Source organism: Aulonocara stuartgranti (assembly GCF_965226115.1).
Source record: "Aulonocara stuartgranti genome assembly, chromosome: 17".
NCBI classification, from domain to species: Eukaryota; Metazoa; Chordata; class Actinopteri; order Cichliformes; family Cichlidae; genus Aulonocara; species Aulonocara stuartgranti.
The window spans coordinates 33,958,841-33,983,008 of NC_138953.1; the positions used below are offsets into that span (position 1 = coordinate 33,958,841).

A 24,168-nucleotide genomic window follows, 5' to 3' on the forward strand; every position below is an offset into this window, starting at 1 on the left:
TAAGCATTTGTGTAAAAGTCGAAGTTAAAGTCTATTTAACATATTTTTAGTGTGCTTAAAATGGAACAACTTTAAATATGTACATGCAAGGTAGGTACATTATGTATAGAAAGACTTTTAAAAAAGAAAGAACACCTCTTGTGGTGTCTTTTAATCTTTGAATTCTCCTGTTTTCAGTCCCATAGGTGTGTAACAAATTCCTAGCCATGCAGTCTGCCTTTACAAACAGTTGCATGTGAATGGGTTGTTCTAAATGAATTCTAAAGAACTCATCGAAAAAAGGTGTTGGTCATTAACATCACAGGGACCAACGGGTGAAACCTCTGTGAGACAATGCCTCACTATCATGTGTGCTTGACTTGAAACTCCAAAGAAGGGAACACAACACTGCACTGTAGGTGGCTGATAAGCGACGATGTAAATCAGCACCTCTGTTTAACGATGGTCGTTCACAGTGGACATGGGAAGCCTCCTTTACTCCCCTCCCAAACAGTCATCACAATCCAAAAAGGTTTTCACACCTCAGTTCATGCAATGACTCACATGATCAATAGTGGGTTAACAACTTTTGAGAATACCTGCAAAGGAGACGACCCCCTCCCTGGAGGTTTACTTGGAGCTTCCCCATCAGCACAAAAACTGTGCCCCAGGAGCTTCGTGCCAAGGGTTTTTATGGCATTTACACCTTTTAATGAATAAACAATTATTTGAATTGCTTTTCTGAACATCTTCCAAAAAGACACATGAGAAAAACAACATACAAACTGTCACAGTGTGTGGAACCAGACTGTGTGGAGTGAGGAGGACCCACGTGCTGACACAAAAAAGAACAAAACTTAAGCTTAACAAAAAACAAGCTGTTTATTCAAGGCCAGTGAAACAGTACAAAACAAAAGGGCAAGGGTGAAATTAAGCTATAACCTAAACTGGGTGATCTAACGCCAACATAAAAAACCTGGAACATGAACATGGAAACCTGGCATTGAAAACCTGGAATGTGAAGCCTTGACATGAATATATGAAATCCCTGGAAACATGACATGAACATAGCAACAAGCAGGCTAAACAGACGACCGGACAAGGAATGAATGAAAACACAGAGACTAAATACACACAGGAGGTGATCAGGGGAAGTGGAAACACTCATACGAATGAACATAATGACGCCACAGGGGAAGTGAAACTGAACACAATGAACATGGGACACCAGACCTCTTCAAAATAAAACAGGAAACATAACGGGATTCAGACATGGCAACGCAAGCCTGATGTGATAGGCTGTATCCCAATTCAGGGTCTGCAGCCTTAAAGTACGCCCTTGTGGACCGGCGTACCTTAACGGTCCACAAGGGCCGCGTACTCAAAGACCGCTAAGGCCGGAAGTGCGAGGCTTGTGAAATGGGACGGTCTAGCCTCCGTGGCGCTGCCCAGGTTGCCTAGCAACCATGCTACTAACAGCTGGAAACGTTTCATACAGCATTGTTTGACAGAAATGAAGGAGAAAATCTTTTGTTCATTTGTTTGTTTGTTTCTACATGAGCTCTGTAAGATTAAGCTCAGCTATTGAACGGCGTATATTTTAAAGTAAAGGCTTTAAAACCAAGTTAGTACAAACGTCACTAATGTAACATAACTTTGCCGACATGTGGCCAACAGTAATGTTTTAATGTTCTTCGTTATTAAACATTTGCACATAAATAAGTGACATAATATTCAGTACTTAAAATTTACTCTTCGGCCGCCCCTCATCCGCCGTTTTTTTTCGGCAAAATTATCCACACCCACCGCTGCGCTATGCATTCTGGGATATGTTGGGCCAAGAAGTCTACACCGTCACATCCTTCAAATTCAGGGAAATGAAGGACGCATTTGAGGGCCGCATTTCGAGCAGCCTTCGAATTGGGACAGCCTTCGTCGCGTCGCTGTGACGTAATCGGCCTTAAAATGCGGCCTTTATGGCTGCAGACCCTGAATTGGAATACAGCCATAGAAGGGGTAAAGACACAAGGGGAACCTAATAAACAATGAACTATAACAGGGTGATCTAGGCAAACCAGAATGAGCTTAAGATAACTAAATGATCTTAAACATAAATCATGAACCATCAAAATATATTCAAATTCAAAGCGCTGGGTCAAATGACCCAGGACCATGACACAAACATGTATAGAATACAGCTGTGTCCACATCTCGCAGAAACACCTTTAGCAGCAACAACTTCAAGTAATCATTTTCTGCATAACCTTACAAGTCTCTAACATCATTGTGAAGGAATTTTGGCTTTCCCTTCTTTGCTTCAGTTCATTGAGGTTTGAGCATTCAGGTTTGCAGGCACAGCTCTCTTAAGGTCCTGCCACAGCATTTCAATCCAGTTGAGTCTATTGCAACAGTCAGAGTTTTGTCTTTTCTTTTTCAGGCATTCTGTTATAGGTTTGCTGCTGTGCTTATGATCATTGTCCTGCTCCATGACCCAATTTCAGCCATGCTTTAGTATCTGTCATACACATAGCTTCACATTTGACTCTAGAGTACCTTTGTATACAGAGGAGCTTGTGGATGACTCAGTGACTGCAAGATTCCCAGGTCCTGTGGATAGCAAACAAGCCCAAACCATTACCCCTTCACCAGTTGTTATGAAGTGTTTGTGCTGATATGCTGTGTTTGGTTTTCTCCAAATGTAGCACTGCACATTATGGCCAAACATCTTCACTTTGATCTGTCCAAAAGACGTTGTTCCAGAAGTTTTGTGGTTTGCCCAGATGCAGCTTTGTAAATCTCCTGGTAGCCATTCCACATTTCAAATAGGACTGTCGTGAAGTTTTACATTTGACGTGCTAACCGAATGCTGTCGAGTTATTATTTATATGCATTTGATTAGCAGCACTTGGTTGCTGCTTCCTATTCTTACTTACTATGAAAACAGTCGGGTTGTACTCTAGCATTTTTACAGGTTTTGCTGTTTACATTGCAATGCGACCCACGTAAACATGTTTTCTATTCTAACTTTATATTTTGAGTCTGAACATAATGCAGACACGGAGGAAAACATTATGTAAAATTTATATCAAAATGAGCACAATCAAAGAGGCAAGCAAGCGAGACTAGGGCAATATCATTGATGTCTGTGTCCTAATGCTCCACTTCAGAAGTCAAAAAAAGTTCACACTCTTTAAAAAAAATCATTACTAATTCAACTTAGCTTCATTTTATGTTTTTCCCCTACATATGCAATGCCTCCAGTGGGGCTTACCCCACAGTTTGAGAACCACTGCTCTGTGATCAGTTCTTCTTTGTAAGCATATGGATCAAATCCACTAAGAGTAATAAGAGAGATTAGCATCCACTGCCATAATACTATACTTTGTATACTTTCTTATACTTTTTATTCATTTAAGCTTCATATTCGCAGTCGTAAAGTGGGTTATTAATTAGCTGGACATTGTATGGCTGAATCTGACATGTCTATGTGTGTGTGAGAACCTGCATTTTAGATGGAGAACACTAAACACTCACAGATTGTCCCACATAGCTTTTCCAGTGGGAGAAATGTTTTGTCACTTCAGAGTGAAGTACTTTTTGGGGTGTATTTGAAACATCAACCCTGTACCTTTGTTAAACTGGCAAGACAACATAGCAACGCTGCATAAAAGGGGAAAGCATTTCTAAATGGTGCAAGTGTTACCTAAAACTCTTGCTCTGACAGGATTAAGTAACTACATTGTTGATCTCTTGTAAAACTGGATCCAAGACAGAGGCAATATAGATCAGATAACATTTTGGTCATTTTACCTCTTATCTACTGTGCTATCTATGAACCCCTTCAGTTTATACTGGAAATCCTCCTGGGCTGAATCCTCATTGGTCTCGCCACCTTAAAAACAAAAAAGCATTTAAGGAGGTCGTAAACAGACTTGTTTGATGTGTTTAAAGAACACACACGTTCAAACAGAGTACAGTCAGGGGTACACACAAACCTACCTTCATCTGCTACACTGGTGGCGTCACTGAAGCTGCTGCAATGACTGAGGGTCTCAATGGAGGCATCCTCATCACTAAAAGGCTGCACAGCCCCATGCTGGCCCCCTGAAAAACAAAACAAAGACACATAAGCACGGGCAATCAAATGTAATTCATTAACACAGAGCCGTAGGTCATTGTGAGTCAATTGTGTAATCCAAGCGTCAGGCAGGTAAGGCAGCATACACTGTACTTATCTAATCAGCTGCCTGTCCGTTGCTATTGGCCTTTTCATTATCTCATCCAAAAATAAATATGCACCACGTTGTCAAAGTGTGTCGACAAAATGTTCAGGTTGGAGGGGCACAGGCACATCAAAAATGACTAAACACTCACAGATTGCTGAGCCAACTAAACTAATGTCATGGATGTTTTACTGCCTAGCAGGAGAGCACCTAATATATTTCATCTTCCACATCTTCCTAAAAGCAGTTTTTTAGTCTTCTGATGATGCCATATGTGGGAGAAAATTTGTCTGGCACAGCATTTGTCATTGGCTGTAGCTTGCAGCTGCATCAAATGCAATTAGAGAGAAAAGAACAAAGCTCCCAGTCATTTTTAAGTTATGTTTGTCCACAAGCATTTTCTAAGTTGTTTCTTAACATCAGGAAAAAATTCGAGACATATATCACTTCCCTTTTTCCTTTCAACTTTAAAGCATTTTTTCACACTTTCTATACAAGTACTTTGTAATGATAGTGCTCTGATGTGACCCAGAATGCACAGTTCAGACAAGGTAATGGCTGCGTTCATACATTATAATCTGTATGAAACATTTAGTCTTTCGATTTTAATAATGTGTTTGAGTAGGACAGGTCATTTACAGTGTATTGCGGAGGGACCAAGCAGGGGCCTTTTGAAGACACTGTGTGTTCAACAAAAAGCTGACTTACTTTATACGTCAGTTTATGCATGGAGTAATGTGAGTGAGGTCTTGAATATTTAAGGTGGCAGACACTTTTTATCCTTAAGATGGCCCAGAATAAAATGCACTCCCTTCCAATTAGCCCTTAAGCCCTGGTGTACAAACACCACTGCTTTTCTGTTTGCAGCATCAAGCTTGAATAATTGATGAGTGTTGCTGGGGTGTGCTAAGTGGACACAGTAACACAGAATGCAAAGTTAAACAGGAAACACAGGCCATCTGCCTTTTTTTTTTTTTTTAATTCTGTCCTCTCTGGAAGCTTTTGCAATCAGAATTGTGATCTAAATTCAGTGTGGTGCCAAAAACATTCTGCTTTTGCAGGAACAGCTTTATAGAATCTCTATAAGCTCATCTTATTGTTCAGGTGAATCTTTTATCTGTTTATTTATTCATTTCTATTTGTGTTATTTCAGTTAGAGCTAGCAGAAAGGGCTTAAAAAAAGCTCCATTTCTCTTAAAAAATACATTAAACCTCTCAAGCCAAAAGTATTGACAGAGAAAACTGGTAATAACATATAATTAGCATATTCTTTCTGATTAAGCAAAAAATAAAATAAATAAATAAAAAATGAGTGTTTTGAATCATTACAGTTGCATCGCTCAGTTAAAACAGATGCATTGAAAGTAAAGGTTCCCTGTAATGATAACAGACTTTGGCACTAGGGGGAGCCACACTGTTTGAAATTCAAAAGCTACTCACTCCAACTTAGCAACTGATATTCCCAGAGTTGTTGTTGTTGTTGTTGTTTTTTCAAATACATAATTTATAGACATTGAAAAAGCATTTGCTGCTGAGCTGTGTATTGCTTTAAATGCTTAACAGGCTGGAGTGTGCAACGATAAAGTTAAATATCCAGTCATAGTGGGGGGAAAAACTTGCCTCTCACATTAGTCCTCTGTTGGGAGAAATGAAAAAAACAGATGTTGTTTTGAAAGTTGGAAATGGCTTAGGAAAGCCAAAGAAGTGGATGTAGGAAAGAGATAAAAATCACCTGCCAGAAGCTAAGTGTAGCAGGAAGGGAGAGAGAGAAAAAAAATAACAGAGCAGCCCAGTCCAACCACACTCAGCATGCCTGGCATGTAGCATCAATGGGCACAAGCCCTGACCAAGCTAATGCCACAGGAATACAAATCATGACCAAAATAACAGATAGCAGGGAGCAGCAGAGGGAGACAGCTAATTCATGTAGATAATAGAAGTGAAAAAAATGTCTGAATATTAATTTCAATGGCAATCCTACTGTTTTTTTAAATAATTCATGAAAGTTATAGCCTGGAGCGTCGAGCTGAGGCCGCATGGGTTAAAGTCTGATGGGGAGAGAAGCAAGTTAGGAAATGATCTCAGCTTTCTAAGTTGATGAAAGCACACCGTCAAAAGCTGAGCAGAGGTGATGTTTCAAAGACTGCGAGCAATTTCCTTTGAAATTTAGCAGCGTGCTTTCGCTTCCTGTACTGGTCATTTATTGTAAAAAATGTGCTATAACCAGAAACAAGTGGCATTGTGTTAAATTGGCCCTTGGTGGTTATACTTCCTCAAGCTCTGACAACACGTGAGTTATTACCAAGCCAGAAAAATGTCAAACACTACTTTATTTTGAATTTCTTATTGTGTACACTATAATATATATATTTTCCTGAATTGAAGTTGCTAATTGAATTTTAGATAAATTTGTTAATTCTCCATGTGTTCCTTTGCATTTTTTTCATTATTCTGTGCAGGGATCGTGCTACATTTAATTTACCATATCCGACTTACTGCATGTTTGAGTGGTTGAAATGATAAAGCAATGTAACTTGGTGTATCCTGTGTGAAAAATGGCACTGGACGCCACTTGCCATGATTCAAATTCGTATGAGTTATCAAATATCCAGCCCCCGTTCGGGAGTGAAAACAGCTGCTTTGTTGACAGAGAGCCGGAGAATCCTCTAAGTAGAGCATCCAACTCCTAATTACAGAATGTTAGTCATTGGCTCAAGCCCATATTATTTCCCCTCATTTTCTTATTTTAAGAGTATTTTCCACTTTATCAGACAGCTTACTATGACAGCAAGGCCACGCTTCTGTCATTGCGATTAACCCCACCAACCATGCACATGTGTGTTACTGGCTCGTATTAGGCGACTTCAATCTAAATCCATTACCTTTTTAAGAGGTCTCCAGAGATATGGAAGGAGAGATAGAGAGAGACAGACTCGCAGAGAGAAAGAGGGGGTGTGGGCAGGGTCTTTGTTCTGAAGCTGAGGTGTGCCGCACCCACAGCAGAATCCTTAACATGGATTTTTAATTGATCAAAGAGAGCAAAACAGAAGCAGTTGGGGCAAAGGTCGGCCAGAAACACCTGTATGCTAAACTTTGCTCTGCCTGTCTTTTAATAGAAATGTGTAACATGGCTCAATCATTAGCCTAGTAATGAAATCCTTATAGATAAACAAATCCACAATGTAACATCACTGTCACTGACAGGTGACATAAATAACACTGATCATCTTATTGTCACACAGAGTTCTAATGGGAAACCCTGTGCAGAAGTATATTGATACATACCACAGTCTAATTAATACTCAGAGTCATGGGCAATCAAGGATCATTCATACATGTGGGGAGTGAAGCCTGGTCCGTGTGGTCCGATTCAACAGACGAGCTGCTGTCGCTCAAATTGCCAAAGTTCATTTTGGTTCTGATAGGAAGATGTCAGAATAAACAGTGCATCAAAGTTTGTTGTGTGTGGGGCTATACAACTGCAGACCGGTCAAGACACCCATGCTGACCCATGTCCACTGCCAAAAAGCTCCAACGATGGAGACGTCAGCAACAGAACTGGAATATGGGGCAATGTAAGGAGATGACCTGGTCTGATGAGTCGTGTCACTTACCTGGGGAAGGCCTGGCGCCAGGATGCACTATGGAGGCAGTGTGATACTTTGGACAATATTGTGCTCGGAAACATTGCATCTTGCCATCCATGTGGATGTTACTTTCACATGTACGACCAACCTTAGCATTGTTGCAGAACATACAATACAATACAGTTTTATTTATATAGCACATTTAAAAACCCAAAGGCACACCAAAGTGCTTCACAGTAATATGGAGAGTCAGCATAAGTCAATAACAGAGTACAAATCGGGCACTAGCACAGACAGGATAGAGGCACTAACAGACCAGAAGAGTTAGATAAATACAAAATCTGCTAAGAAAACAAAAACAGTAGTAAAATCAATAATAAATAATACATTTAATAAAATTTTATAAAATATTTAAAAGTTTAAAATTTAAAAGATTTAAAAGGGTGTTAACTGGTCAGGAAAGCCAAGTTAAATAGATATGCTTTCAATCTTGATTTAAAGGATTGGATAGAGTCCAAGGCTCAAATAGAAGCAGGGAGGCTATTCCAAAGGTTGGGTGCAGCTGAAGCTAAGGCACAATCGACTCTGGTCTTCGGTTTAAACTTAGGTTGGGCCAGGAGTAATTGACCTGATGATCTTAATGCACGACAAGGAGTGTACAGATTGAGGAGGTCAGTGAGGTAGCTGGGCGCGTAGCAAGATTTTAAACTCAATGCGATATTTGATTGGTAACCCGTGTAGATCAACAAGAGCCGGAGTAATAGGGTCAAATTTTCTAGTTCCAGTAAGAAGGCGATGTATGTACATGTACACCTTTTCATGGAAACGATATTCCCTGATGGCTGCGGTATCTTTGAGCAGTATAATGTGCTGTGCCACAGAGCAAGAATGGTTTAGGAATGGTTTAAGGTGTTGACTTGGCCTCCAAATTCCACTCCATGCTTCTGTGGGATCCATGGAGACCCCACTTCACAACTTAAAGGACTTAGGAATATGTTACAAACATCTCAGTACTACAGCACACCTTCAGGAGTCTAGTGGCATCCATGCATCGATGGGTCATTATCATACCATATTAGACAGGTGCTCGTGATATCATGCCTGATCAGTGTATGTAAATGATGGGCAAGTTCTGTTGCGAAGCCTCCATCTCTGTGTTTTCTAACCAAATATGACGTGCAAGGGGCAGATCTGACTGAGAAAGTGATGACAATTGCTAACAGGTAACTTGTCAATCAAAAGGCAAAACCTGTTTATTCTCCTTTTTGTAGGTGATCATGATTTCATTTTATTTTATTCAGTAAGACTTGAAACTCACAACTGAAACTTCAATGTTTACTGAAGTCAAAGCAAAGAAAATGTTTTTTTCATAGGCATGTCCTCTGCAAGCACTTCCACATTAGCTTTCCTTTTCAGTCCCAGACATTGTATCTGTCAGAACAAGGCAGAAAGGCCTCCAACCCACCCAGATTCAGCCTCACACCAAGGCCTCGTTCTGCAGCCCACAGAGTTCCACTACCAATGCTTAGAGGTCCTTAGCCCATGCAAAAGCCAGGATATCCATTCAAGTTCCCAGTGTACTGCAAACTAAGTGTTGAGCTTTAGGTTACTTCTTGCTGAAACTACGATATATTCAATTTGCTTTTTAATCTGAATAGAAATCTGCAGTGAAAGCATTTTGCAGTTCACATATGGCTTATCTGAGTCGTGGAAGAAATCCATTAAGGTCCCCCAGCACAAGCACTTGTTTGAGCATGCACACGTACACAAAGCTGATAAGGTAATGTCATTGTCATCTGGCCATCTGACTAAGTAGATTAAAAACACATTTAGGCTGGTTGTGACTCCCCCTCGCTCTTTGGTTTGTCCTCACTACACGCAACCTTCTGTGGCAGTAGATACCATTTCAACACTTGCAGTTGTGTCCTCGATCATTGACATTCAGATATATTTTTACCTGTTGTAAACCCTGTTCTTTGAATAAATCCTATATTTATGCTATATTATAGGATTGCTAGAATGAAACAGAAAAGCCATAGACAACTTGTTCAATTCCATTTCCTCTGAAAAGCCCCCGTCTTGTTTTGGGAATTTCCACTCTTCTCTCTCTTCCTTAGCTGTGAGAGCGGTTATGGAAAAAGCTGGGAGGATTGGGCTTTTCTAGAGATTCCGTTCAGCATTGTGTCAGGAGAATGTTCGGTGATGAGCTGGAAGCTGCTATAACAAGCTTAAATAAAAAATCTTCCCCAGCTACCTATTCTATATGTCTCGTGTTAATTCTCACTTGAATTGTGATTGCCAGCAATTAAATGCCAAAGGGATAAAAAAAAAAACAACTATTAATTAAATAGATATATTATTTATTCATAAGACATATACTACATGCAGCTAGATTCTGTATGTCTGGGCAGAGAGCAGCTTTCCAGACAGTGGAACAAGAGGACGTTATACCCAGGGGCTGTCAAAGCTGGCAAATCTGTTTGGGGATTTCTCTCTCTGTCTTGCCACAGTGGGTGAGTCCGCTGCATTGTTACATTTCCCTCCTGTATCTCTCTATCTTGTGCATCCATTCTTTTCACTCTCGCATTCATACATACACAAAAACCATGCGCATCTCTCGTCTCTCTTCACTTCCTCTCTCTCTGTATTTACACTGTCTTCATTTTGGTATTCCCAACTATGCACCTGTGGGATTGCAAAGGCCCTGCAATATCTAGACTGATATTGACCCATATTGCACTTTCTGCACCTTTAGAGCTGGAAAATATCAAAGCCCTCTTGGATCTATATTTTGTGCAACAATTTTAAAAAGGGGTAAACTGTAGGTAGGCAGAAAGAAATCCTTTCTGTTAAATCAGCACAAAGACCCAGCACATCCATTTCATCATATATATATGTAACATATATAAACATATAACTACAGTTTATGTTTGTGTGTTCATATGTTTGTATCACTGAGATATACCAATATAAGATTTTTGTCATGAAAAAACAATAAAATAACATAATGAAGATATATTGTAGCTCTTAAATACTTATCTGAGTGTCCTGTCGAAAGCTCGACCAATATATTGGCCGATATTAGCAATTTCCTAATATAGTGATTGCAGTATTTATAAACGATAGCAGATAAATGAAAATTTAAAAAGTAAAGAACAAGGAGAAACACCCTCCAAACATGTTATGAGTGTAGATGTTACATAATTTGTCTACTAAATGACACTCTGCAACTTCCCTAGAATATCACAAACACAACAAAACAAGGACTAAATGGCTGCACAAAATGAAGGTTTGGGAAGTCATATATCGGTACCAGTCCTGCCTCAGCTACACTATATGTTCTTGTTAATAACAGATTTCACAGGTCACTTTATACAGTATATCCACTTTGATGTACTTAAATATAATGTAAATAACCTAGATTCTCGGTGCTCTTAGTATTTAATTGTAAGCATGGAGCTTCGAAGATGTGGTCATCTGCAAGCCAGATAGGCTTTGCCTTGAAGAATTTAGGGTTGTTGAAGATTGGCACAAGTTAGGGATTAAAAATCACAATCTATATATACTTCTTCTACGGAACCTGAAACAGAAACATTGTATGTCAGGCCAGAAGTTAACTTTAATCAGTAACTGCATACAAAAATGTTGGCAGAGTTAAGGACACAAAGAGACAACACTTCAAAAAGGGACCAGACGGAGACCCAGCCTCAGTATGGGGCCAAGTTCCTTTGGCTGTGCTGTGTCCAGGAAGTTGGTTGGGAAACTTTGCTCTGTCATCTGGTGTCCAGTAGTAAAGTTTCTGTTCTCATTTCAGACTTCTCCTTTTGGCAGCGTTATCAACTTGGATACACACAGATAATAGTCTCGAGCATCCTCATCTACTTCTGAGGCAGAGGCCCTTACAGATAAGAAAAAAAACCCCAAAAACCTGTGCTGTGTGACTGTGTGTGTATGTGAGCCACAAAAGGTTGCAAGGATGCAGTCAGGCAGATGTTCTCGGAGTTGCCTGGCAACCCCGTAGCCACAAAGAAGAGGGAAGTGTGGTGCTGGTTATGACGCTTTATGTAACCACAGGGATGAGTGTTTGAGGATAAAGAATGAAAGAATTCATTCCCACAACTTCTCCTTATAGTACCTCGGAAAATACTGCTAAGAAACTTAGTTTGTTAAAAAATGCTGAATTGTATGCTTTGTGCCTGCATTTGCCATTTACTGAAGCAGTGCTAACCAAAAACTATAATAGATCTTGCTTTATACACTCACTGTTTCCACAAATGATATAACTTCACATCCTCTATATGGGTAAACTATCCTTTACTATTATTGATGTTTTCTATTCTGTAGGTCAGGACCAACTGTGCACTGCAGGACGACACGCAGCGAAGCCACAAGAACCTCCGGTGAACCTGTGGTCGGGAGATTCTTCTCTCCCCCACCTACCTGCATCAAGAGCCCGAAACTTAGGGTAAACACAGCCTCTGGATAATCTGAGCTACATTTCCAGGAAGCTGTGTGAAAGATTACAACTATGGGGTAGAAGAGAAAGACAAAAGTGTGGGAATATTAGCAGGATGAGCGAAAAGTGAGAGAATGGGAAGAGATGGTGGGCAGCAGCAGCATGCTCCAATTCCTTCACTCACTTTTACCTCTGCAGATGGACACCTGTGATGTACTGAAATTAGCATAGCTCCTTATATCTAAATAGTGAGTGATTGAGCAGAAATAAAAAGATATTAAGCGTGTTGCACTATGAGATATTTATGTTCTGTATGGTAGTACTTTTTTTGTTGTTGAAAAAATACAACCTAAGACAGGGGTGTCGAACTCCAGGCCTCGAGGGCCGGTGTCCCTGCAGGTTTTAGATCTCACCCTGGGTCATCACACCTGAATCAAAAGAGTTCATTACCAGGCCTCTGGAGAACTGCAAGACATGTTGAGGAGGTCATTTAGCCATTTAAATCAGCTGTGTTGGATCAAGGACGCATCTAAAACCTACAGGACACCGGCCCTCGAGGCCTGGAGTTCAACACCTGTGACCTAAGACAACCTGTGTATAAATATTTAATCTGTTAAAAATGTTTTTCTGACTCGCCTATTCTTAATGCGGCTGTCCACACAGACGGCTTAATTTTGCAGCCATTTATTTTTTAAAACCAATCTCGATTTCTCAGATTTTTCTGATTCGAATAAACAGAGCTCACCAATCAGATCACTGCATTTGGTAACAACTGCCCAGTAGCTCAAAACGTGCATCTGTCCTGAATAGACAAATAGCAAAATAATACCACATAAACTCCGATGGACAGCTAGATGATCCTCCAGGGTTAATTGTCTCTATTAAATTATTTCTCTGTCTCCTCAGATGTGGTCCAGAACAAGAGCTCAAACTAGCCTGCTAACTGAAATATGTGGAGTCTGGGGCAAACCATGAAATTCTCCGTGCTGCTGCCTTCTCCTAAGAATTGCATGAACCCAGAATCTCCCTTTCTTCCTCATCTTGTTTAGAAACATCAGGACCAGCTCATCTTCATTTGATGTCTGCATTTTTTTTGTTTGTTTGTTTGTTTGTTTTTTACACAACAACTTTGGATCTGAATAAGATTTTTTCACAACATGCTCAACTTCCAATGGCCTTAAACACACAAGCTCTGTGTCATGATTGGAATGTCATGAGCGCAAATGGAATAATTACAAAAAATTATTCAAGTCAGTTAAGAAAAGCTATCTGATGAAAGTAAGTTGTAAAAAGTAATCGAGGAATAATAATAATAATAATAATAATAATCCATCCATCCATCGTCATCCGCTTTATCCGGGGCCGGGTCGCGGGGGCAGCAGCCTAAGCAAAGAGGCCCAGACCTCCCTCTCCCCAGCCACCTCCTCGAGCTTATCCGGGGGAACACCAAGGCATTCCCAGGCCAGCCGAGAGATATAATCTCTCCAGCGTGTCCTGGGTCTGCCCCGGGGCCTCCTCCCGGTGGGACATGCCTGGAACACCTCACCCAGGAGGCGCCCAGGGGGCATCCTTGTCAGATGCCCGAACCACCTCAGCTGGCTCCTTTCGATGTGGAGCAGCAGCTGCTCTACTCTGAGCCCCTCCCGGATGGCCGAACTTCTCACCCTATCTCTAAGGGAGAGGCCAGCCACCCTTCGGAGGAAGCTCATTTCTGCCGCTTGTATCTACGATCTCGTTCTTTCGGTCACTACCTACAACTCGTGGCCATAGGTGAGGGTAGGGACGTAGATCGACTGGTAAATTGAGAGTTTCGCTTTTACACTCAGCTCCCTCTTCACCACGACGGACCGGTGCAGCGTCTGCATTACTGCAGCTGCAGCCCCAATCCGTCTGTCGATCTCCGGCTCCCTTCTCCCATCACTCGCGAACAAGACCCCGAGATACTTGAACTCCTCCACTTGGGGCAGGAACTCATCCCCGACCCGAAGTGGGCACTCCACCCTTTTCCGGCTGAGAACCATGGCCTCAGATTTGGAGGTGCTGATCCTCATTCCCGCTGCTTCACACTCGGCTGCGAACCGTTCCAGTGCGAGCTGGAGGCCCTCACCCGATGAAGCCAACAGAACCACATCATCCGCAAAAATCAGAGATGAGATTCTGAGGCCACCAAAGCGAAAGCCCTCCGCCACTTGGCTGCGCCTAGAAATCCTGTCCATAAAAATTATGAACAGAACCGGAGACAAAGGGCAGCCCTGGCGGAGCCCATCACCCACCGGGAACGAGTCCGACTTTTTGCCGGCAATGCGAACCAAGCTCTTGCAACGGTTGTATAGGGATCGAATGGCCCGTAGCAATGGGCCAGACACCCCATATTCCCGCAACACCTCCCACAGGACACCCCGAGGGACACGGTCGAATGCCTTCTCCAAGTCCACAAAACACATGTAGACTGGTTGGGCAAACTCCCATGCACCCTCATATGATTTCTCTGGTAACTGCAATGACACTAAAACCAGAATTGGTATTTCAAAAATCATGTAGGTCTATTAAATTAAAACCCTATCATCATATTTCATCATGTCACAAAGATTAAAACAATCGTCATGTTCTTCTTAATTTTTTTTTCTACAATAATTAAACTATTCAGACATTGTTTAGTAGGAAATTCTAATGAAAGCAGAAGACAAAAAGGACAAAGAGGAAGGACATTCATTTTCTCCAGGTGCAGAAGTGGATCAGTGAAGTACCACACACACTAGTGCAGCTGACTGAGAGCGCACAATAGACTCAACACATTTCTATTTGTTTTACAATTTTCGAGAAGGGCCTGCTTTAAAATAGCTGCACAACCTGATGAATGACCTATATTTGGTTTCAGAGAGGTTTCATGAGGGGTACTTCCCAAAGTCTGACCTGTATATGCTCATCCACTCAGCGTCCTCCTCAGTCAAGTTGTTCACCACAGTTTCTACACAAGCACTAAACTGCCTTGAATCCAATAATTAAAGTAGTTTGTAAATCTGTTGATTCACAGGTTTCACCTCAATATTGTATGTTGTATAGCAATAAAATATGCTCTAGCTGGGTGTGGGTGGTCATCTTCAATTGTTTATACACGCAGAAGCAGATTTTTCTTGCCAAAACATTAGGAGAATTAATGCTGAACTAAGCTGAAGGTTTAGAGCAAGTTGTTCAATAATCAGAAGGTTGTTTAATCCCTGGCTTCGCTAGACTGCATCTCCTGAATGTCCTTGAGCAATACAGAAACCCCCAAATTCTGTGTAAAGTAGTCGAGCCTAGAGCTGTGAATGTTACGGTTCTGGGTCAGTGTTGACCCAGCATTTTGAGTTTCTTATATTTTGGTTTATTTTTGCATTATGGATTGTTTTCTGATGTTCTGGTGCTTTTGTTTATTATTATTATCATTATAGATCTGTTTCTGTTATTCTTGGTGAGGGATCAGTTCTTAGGTTTTGGGTTCTCATGTGTATTGCAGTTTCTGTTCAGTGTCTAGTCTGTCTCTCAGTGTCGTGTCTGCATCTTTGTTTAGTGGTTTCCTGTCTTATTGTGAAAGTCTTTGTCTTATGTTAGTGTGTGCAGCTTAGCTCCCCCGTCTCGTTAGCCCTGATCTCCCCCAGCTGTGTCTCCCTTCTGTTACCCATTCCCTGATTACCACCCTGTGTATATTAGCCCTGTATTGTCCTCAACCCAGTGTTGAGTTGTACCCTCAGATCCTGCCTGTGTGTTCCTGCTTGGTTTCATGGTTTGGTTTGGTTTGGTTTGGTTTGGTTTGGTTTGGTGCCGTGCCAGCAATAAAAGCTGTGGTTTTCAGTTACATTTCGTCTCGGAGTCCTGCATTTGGATCCACATTTCCACCTGCCCGCACACAGAGCCCTGACAGTGAAAGAGTCAGATGGTTCTTCAGGATTGCATGTCAACTGAAAAATGACCTAAAAAAGGAATGATAGTTAGGCACAAGGCAGCACTGATACTCCTCAGTGTCTGCTAGTGATTCTATGTGATGGACATTATTTCCTAACAACTTAGCCGTAACTTCTTTAGGTGGTGATGGCTAAAAAAGGCATAAATATCCACGACTTTCATCAGCCAGGGTGAAATAAAATATGAGCAGCAGTGGATCTTTTTTAAAAAGTGTTTGTTTGTTTGTTTGTTTGTTTGTTTGTTTGTTTGTTTGTTTTTCAGGCAAAACCTTTAAAGTTGCAAGATCCACATCATGCCCAGCGAGCATGCTGAAAATAACTTGTGAATTTTAGCCACCAAAACGAATAGATTCTAATGCTATATGTGTAGAATATTTCAATATGATATTGTACGGCAGGGGTCCACCATCCCAGTCCACGAGGGCCGGTGTCCCTGCAGGTTTTAGATCTCACCCTGGGTCAACACACCTGAATCACATGATTAGTTCATTATCAGGCCTCTGGAGAACTTCAAGACATTTTGAGGAGGTCTTTTATCCATTTAAATCAGCTGTGCTGGATCAAGGACACATCTAAAACCTGCAGGACACCGGCCCTCGTGGACTGGGATTGGGGACCCCTGTTGTACGGCATATACTGACGGACGGTGTGAAAACAGCAGAGCGCATTGCCGGGCTGCAAAGCATAGAAAAAGCTGCACATTTATTATACATGTCACTCTGTTTGTTTATGCAGTATTCGGTGAGTGTGTCGATCCAAAAATCTTGATGGCATAGCACAGATGTGTGCTGACATAGCTGGGCTTTCTATCTGAATTCTAAAGTTCAGATAGATTGTAAACACCCCTCCAAAGATAAGTAAATCAGAGCTTTCTGCCATCCTGCGCTCTGAGGACTGGGTGCCAGATAAAGAGGGTTAAAGTGTATTTATCCGAAGGTGAAGGACTAGTGCACTGAATACACAAATGAGAGACAGAGCCAAAAAAAAACAGTCATGGGGGAAGGATTTGGGGGTCAAGTGAGTCAAGCTGTGGGTGGGGATTTGGATAATGATAGAAATATAGAAATATAGTAATGGTTGTGTGCAGAATTTAAATGAGTTTGTGCGGCGGTGCAATGCACGGATTGACTCTGAATTATTACCACTCTATGCTCACTGAGGCTGATAGGCCAATGGGCACTCTGTAATTGAGAGAGACAGAAACAAAGAAAGAAGGGAGAAAACACTAAAAGGTGCAGAAGTATGGCTTTAAATTATATATTATCATTTTTTTAAAGTTAATGAATTGTAACTTACTACTCCTTTGATGGACAGTGTGTAGTCACATTTAATAGCAGAGAATCATGTAGTGTCTCAATGGGCGAGACTTGTACAAAGGCTGCAAACTAAAAGAGATTATTTTAACAGTAACCGGATAAAGCTAATGAAAATATTTAAGCGTGTCATTATCCATCGCTTTTACTTTGCAGCATTTCTTACAGAACTGCCTCTCTCTTTCAGAGAGATGTTGTGTTTTTCCTGTGCATGTGTACGTGTGGTTTAGATCTCTAGCAGAGCAGATGATATTCATTCAATAAAGAATATTCAGAATATTCATTCATTCATTCATTCATGAGTAAGGCTGTGGGCAGAAGCAGGGCACAGGGCCTCCTGTGTCGTAACACCATCACTAGCGCTGCTGCCCTCAGCTACAAACACACTTTCAGAATTCAGACAGCATCCAATACTGTGTCTACTTGTTTACTGTTATCAGTGTAAAGCCTGGTGTATCTAAAAATGAGACATTGTTTAATAAATATACACTTTTTTTTTTTTAAAGGTTAGTAGTGTAAGAGTGTCTGCAGACACTCTTACACTACTAACCAAGTGGTGGTAAAACTGTGAAAAATGCAACAGAGGCCATTCACCTTTAGCATAAAAGCTGCACCTCCTTAAATGTGTTGGTTGCAGATTGTGTTGGTTGTCTAACAATTGTTGTACTATTCCGTTGATAAAATTATCATTCAGTTAAACTTATTATTGCTCTTCTCTTGCTTCTGAGTCAGGAACATGATTCAAAGAGACACCAGCTCACGGACTCGTTCTGTGTGGCCCACAGGCCAGAGGTGGGACCAAGTCATTGTTTTGCAAGTCTCAAGTAAGTCTCAAGTCTTTATCCTCAAGTCTCAAGTCAAGTCTCAAGTAATGTCAGGCAAGTCAGAGTCGAGTCTCAAGTCACTGGTGTAAAAGTCCGAGTCAAGTCACAAGTCTGAAACTTTGAATTTCAAGTCCTTTCGAGTCTTTAAAAAAAAAAACGAAAAAATAATGTTGCAGTTATATGCTAAATGTAAATATTAGACCATGTAATTTTAAAATCTGTGTTTTTCTCAACACATGACAAAATAGTGAACTTAGAAAATATACACAAATTGTGAAATTGCACCTCTTTAAAATGCAGCTCAATTAAACCTAGCTCCAAGAATAATTTTCACCGACAGTTCTGAGATAAGCTGCATGTTATTCTTGGATGCGGTTGTAGGACCAGCTTTAAAATCGCATGACAAAAATATCATACACATTAAAAAGAACTGCATCACCAACGTAGCCTGGACAACATTTGCTAGTTAGATGAAGTCAGCTATCTCATTGTAGCATATTTATATGCATATTTATAATCATACGGTTCTTGGAGTGAGTGCATACACTCGTGAAGTTTAGTAACTTCAGGTCACTGCAACAAGTCCGGGTACAGTTTACCGACGGATGGGTACAGGACCTTGAAATGCACCGTGTAGAACGAAAGACCATCGTACGTATCATAAGTTTACCAGTCTCACAAATCGTCGTCATAAATACACATTCGTTAACCGTTTATTAATAGGACCTTTGAGCTCAAGGGTAATTAATTAGTAGTGGAAATAATTTCTGGTAGCATCACAGAAATGTAGCAGTGACAATAATATTGTATGCTGTAATCGTACTGGGCAATTAGTGATACAAAAAACCTGTTTTATCCTGTGAATAAAAGTATATGTTTTTGTTAATGTACCATAATAACAGAAGCGAAACACAATATTGTGTCAGGACAATTCACTATTTATGCACAATAAACACAGGAGCATAGCGCGACAATTTCTGTTCAGCGCCAGACTTGCTTGTAACCTATATCACTAATTATGTTATGAAAATGACGTATTAACTACTAAAAAACACTGACCTTCGTGTAAATGCTTGGAGCAGACTAACCTGTGAGCTGGAGTGTTCTGGGACGTTATATTTGATCTTTGAATGGCTGCAATCCAGTCGCGTCTTTGTTACTTCGGAAACATGGCTTGAACAATTTCTCTTCAACGACGTAATCCGATAACAACCGATCTCTTTACCCGTCGGCTTCCCGTGGCTGTCATGCGACCGGCTATTGCAGTTAATGATACAACGGCTTCTTGACATTTTTGTGTTTCTTTTTATCGCTGTGTGACTGATTTCAATTGAAAGCCTGCGTGCGCTACTACCGCTTGCCACGAGTTCCCAGAATCCTTTGCGGTTCTACCCGTGAATGACGTCACATTTTCAATCTCTATATAATATGCATGTTAAATTTTATATTTTGGGTAAAATATCAAGTCTTTTCAAGTAAACCGGTTCAAGTCCAATTCAAGTCCCAAGTCATTGGTGTAAAAGTCCAAGTCAAGTCACAAGTCTTAGAACATTTTTTCAAGTCAAGTCTAAAGTCATAAAATTAATGACTCGAGTCTGACTCGAGTCCAAGTCATGTGACTCGAGTCCACACCTCTGCCACAGGCTAATACTCAGGGTGCTTTTAGGCTTTAGACTTGTTTCTGTTAGGAGTAAACAGGCGGCTCTGTCTTTTCTCACCTGGATACTTTGTTGGATGCCAGGCTGCTATCAGATAAAGGAAACTCCATAAAACAGCAATGGCACAGAGTCAGCATGACTCCCCTGGAACTGTGCAATCTATTTCTGCCTTTATCTGCATGCTCAAATCCAAGGTGCTGCTTTTCTGTCTTGGTCTCACACGATCTGTCTGTCTGTGTTGTGTTTTCCTTCCTGTTCTTATAGTATTGATTCTGATTTCAGCACACACTGAGTGTTGCTTCCTGGTGTGGCAGCTAGGTGTTTGTTTATCTGTCAGCAAGCCCCCCTGCGGCCCTACTTATGCAATAGAAAAAGACAAAATATCAACGCTTGTAGCTTGTTGACATTATAGTGAGGTGGCACATTGTAACTAGTCTAAATTCTAAAAAGATACAATTGAATTCCCTCTATAAACTGTTGATAAATCATTTTAGTAAAAACATTTGTCATTTAAATTACACTGAATCTAAATGTTAACATTGTAACATTTTGCACTCACTGTAAAAATGCATCTTTTGCAGAAAGCGATCAGTCCAATCCACCCTTCGCCCTGCCTCATGTATAATAAAGCCTTAACACTCTGCTGGGAATTTGCCAGGGAATTCATAATTTTCCAGCTTTCTCTTCCTCCAAGGAGCTTTTACCACAATTCCACACCAGTAATATATGCAGCCAGCGAAGAGATCAAAGTTGCATAGATCATATTTTGGTGTGTTTCATATATACGAGTGCGCGTTAGCTGCTAACAGGCATGTAACTTCAAAAGCACCTGAGGCTTGAGGGCATGGAATACAGGTCCTGATGTCAGATACCTCCACAGTGTGTGCCGCCTTCACATAATGGGTGCATAGCATGAAGGTGAATCACTGAATGTGATGCCTCAAAGCTGTCAGTTTGTGAGTTCTTACCTTAAATAAATACAATTCTGCATAGTACTGTTAGCACACTGTGAGGGGGGGTTGTTGGTTTGTCAGGGTCAAATCTTTGTCATGGGGGGGAGGGCGTGTCTGCACAATGAAAATGTTACTGTATGTTAGATTATATGAAAACTAGGTTCAATCTACTAGTACCCTGTATTTAATGAATATTGTAGGCAATCCATAAAAGATGGATGACAATCAATTGGAGTGTGGGTTTGCATTTTGAAGCACTTGCATTTTAACTTTATGGCAAATGATATCTTTTTTTGGAGCCAAAACTAATTAGGTGAGAGGGTTTGTGCCAAATTATAAGCTAACACTAGCAAGCTTGGTTAACAGTGACTATTTATTTGCAATCCAATTAATTTCACAAGTAAAATGAGCTCATTTCACTGCACAGTCTTCCTGGATGGGTTGGAAGGGCTGTTAGCACAGTTTAACTGCACAGCAAACCATAGCAGGCTCTGCAAGGCAGCAGCACCTCAACTATGGTTGAAAGGATCAGTTTTGGTGATTCAAATTAGCTAAATTGAATCCTAGCACACAGTTAGTGGCTTGAAAAACTTGAAAGGTCTGAGAAGAGAGAAGGGTTTGCTTCAAAACGTCCCCTAGGAGGGATTCAAGTGGTATCCTAGTCAGATGCTCGAACCACCTCATTTGGCTGCTTTCAGCGTGAAGGAGTAGCAGCTCTACTCTGAGCCCCTTGTAGCTGTAATTGTCAGTGTATGCACATTGTTATACAAATGCATGTATGGCTTTACTTTGATTGCCTAAATCAAACTCTTATTACTGCTGATGGTTTAATACCAAGGTCCCATTATGACTCACTGTACCATTACCTGAAACAGAGTTGCACCGCACTCTTTTTATTGATTTGGTGCTCACGTTACAGCTCTACGTGCCTTGTTTGGTTAATAATAAAGTGAGCTGACCAGTCACTGAGAAATTGTGGCAATCATTTAAGGCGTGCTGTTGAGACATGCAGCAGACTGATTCAAGAGACCGAGCCAAAGGGCTTTTAAAGGTTATGCCATCATTTGTGACAGCCGGAGAAGAAAAAGAATATCCACAGGGACTCAGCTCTGTCTGACAGGCCAGAGATGATGAAGGGAGATAGAGAGACACAAAGAAAGCGAGGTGACTGTGTTGGAGTGAAATAAGGTCTAATAAAGGCATTGATTGCGAGCATAAAAGGACTTGTTTATTGTTTTGTTTTTTATCTCTTGGAATAAAGGTTGGACTGTCAACAGTGTCTGAACAAGTGAGTTTAAGTCCAGAGGGGAAAAATGTTATGCTTTAAATAAATAATAAAAAAAATAACACAAACACCCGAGATATAAATCGAAAGCTTGCTCTCCAAACAACACTGTAGTGGAGCTTGTTGGACACAATCTCTTTCCCTCTCCCTCCGAGGGATGGGCAATGGCGAGAACAGAACACGATTGCTCTGTTTGGATTAAATGTACACTACAGGAAGCGATAAATTATATCCATGGGAACACAGCCGCTGTTTCTTTCCCACTGTACACTTCTCAAACTGCCAGCTTGTCTTTCTGTCACTCACCTAATCTCTAATACATCAATGATCCACCGAGAAACTGCTATCATTCCTGGTTTTACCTTGTCTAGTAGGCGCAGCAGTGAGTACGTGAAGCGTAAAACACTGCAGTGCATGCTCTGGCTGCAGAAGACATCTGACAGTCAAGGTTAAAGGGCCGCAAATCAAACCACGAGGGCACACAGGCGCAGAGACAGAAGCCCAGGCAAACCTGATATCCAGCTGCCCTGACATTTGGAAGGCTTTTTGATGTGGGATGCGGAGCTGAGCCATGTTTGTTGTTTTTCTGCCTCTGCATTGCTGCAAATCTGTCCATTGGGCTCTTTCTCTTACTGCCTCTCACTGCTCGTCTCTCTTCACTTTGTCATCATTTTCTCTCTCTGCCTTTTTCTTGTTTTACTTACCCTTCTTATCCTTGCTTTTCATATGCCTCGCAATGCTTGAAATGCTCTGTGTTGCAGTTGCATGCATGTGCATATCTCTTAAATGCAGGGCTCTTTGCAGTGAATGGAGCAGCAGTTCACAAGCCCCCCTCCCAAACCACCACCATCACCTCACTGTCAGACTGTTATCAGAGTAAAGCCTGGTGTGTCTCCCACTGTGCCAGAAGGCGCAGACCTTTCCACCACCAGCTTTCATCTGTGCCTTAATGCAACAGCACTGAAAGCAGATATCCACACACCGAGACGCACACATGCACACACATATCATTTGCCAGGGTTCTTTGACTGTGTCACCCTAATTGCGCATCCCTACTCTCTCCTACTTATAACCTTGGTTTCCTGTTTGATGCTCAAAATGTTGTCAAGAAAACGAATGAACAGCAAATCTGAATGAATATTGACATTTAAGTAATCTTCTATTGTATTAACGAGTCCTGAGTCAGGTGATATTTGCTCAGAATGCTGGAAAATATATACAGTATGGTGCAAAAGTGTTGTGGCACGCCTCGTTTCTTTATATTTTATTAAGAAAACAAGACTGATTGTGTTCCACTATGTGTGTTTTTTCTAGGTATGCTTTTGCTACATTGGCATAGTGTTTAGGATCATTGTCATGCTGAAAAAGGAAGCTGTTGCCATTCAGATGTTTTACAGATGGTTTTGCATGGTGGGTCAAAATCTGACGGCTTTTCTGTGTTCATAATTTTTGCCCTACCTCAGTCTTTTTTTTTTCCTTTCCTTAGAAATTACTCTTGACAGTCACCCTTCCAGTGAGACCATTTCTGCTGAGGCAAACAGTAGATGGATCAACTGAAGGGCCAGATGCATGTTTCAGGTCCAGTGTCAGGTCTTTGGTGGATTTTTTTGTTAAAACCATGACTTTCAGATGCTGTTCATCTGCTGAATATGTTATTTTAGGTTCTGATGTTTCTCCTTTTGTCTTCCACTTGTCCAGTTTCCTCAACTTTTTTTAAGGGCACACTGCACTCCATGCTGCCAGTAAGTGTCTGAAGAAGACATTTTTAAGGGTTTTTTAGAATAGAATAGAATAGAATAGATCTTTATTGTCACTGTTACAAAAAAAGTGAAACACAGTTTGGCATCTCTCCGTTGGCAGCATGTAGATTTTTATATTCACATTCTTTTAGGATAAGAGAAGAAGATAAAATAGACTTAAGTTTAAGAGGTACCTACACAGTTAGTGAA

At 41.0% G+C, this 24,168-nt stretch overlaps 1 long non-coding RNA gene across 1 annotated transcript; it reads right to left on the reverse strand.

The window, feature by feature from the left end:
• Positions 1-2,439: 2,439 nt before the first annotated feature.
• On the reverse strand, positions 2,440-4,169 carry LOC309691954. The gene is made up of 3 exons (XR_014272169.1): positions 3,979-4,169; positions 3,790-3,871; positions 2,440-2,586 (listed from the first exon to the last, which is right to left on the reverse strand). It is a non-coding gene; the product is annotated as an uncharacterized lncRNA (long non-coding RNA).
• Positions 4,170-24,168: the final 19,999 nt, after the last annotated feature.